The sequence below is a fragment of the Brassica oleracea genome, chromosome C7 (assembly GCF_000695525.1).
Source record: "Brassica oleracea var. oleracea cultivar TO1000 chromosome C7, BOL, whole genome shotgun sequence".
Classification (NCBI taxonomy): domain Eukaryota; kingdom Viridiplantae; phylum Streptophyta; class Magnoliopsida; order Brassicales; family Brassicaceae; genus Brassica; species Brassica oleracea.
Genome location: NC_027754.1, coordinates 7475347 through 7475682, shown reverse-complemented (window position 1 = coordinate 7475682; position 336 = coordinate 7475347). Strand labels below are relative to the sequence as shown.

The 336-nt window shown below is 27.1% G+C and overlaps 1 pseudogene; it reads right to left on the bottom strand.

The window, feature by feature from the left end:
- The window catches only part of LOC106305533, a 36825-nt pseudogene that overhangs the window by 8184 nt on the left and 28305 nt on the right, over positions 1-336 (bottom strand).

The following is a 336-nucleotide window of genomic DNA, read 5'->3' as shown; positions in this document are numbered from 1 at the left end:
CTTATTATGTGCTTGCGTGATATATATAATATAAATAAAATTAAAATTTTGTAATTTTGTTTGTAGTTATGAAAACCAATGTTAATTACGCTAGGCATAATGTGTGTGCTTGACCCTAACCTAGCGCCGAATCAATTATTTGGTAATTATACGAGAATTAATCGGGAAATAGTTTTGTAAACTTTTTGTGTATTATTAATATTACATACTAGTTTTGTAGCAAAATAAAAATAATGTAATATGGTCTAGTGGTTTTGTGCGATATTTGTTTTCTTGAGATGATGCGTTCGAAACTATTTTTGGTTAACTAGCCATTCTTTTCTTTTTATTAAGTAA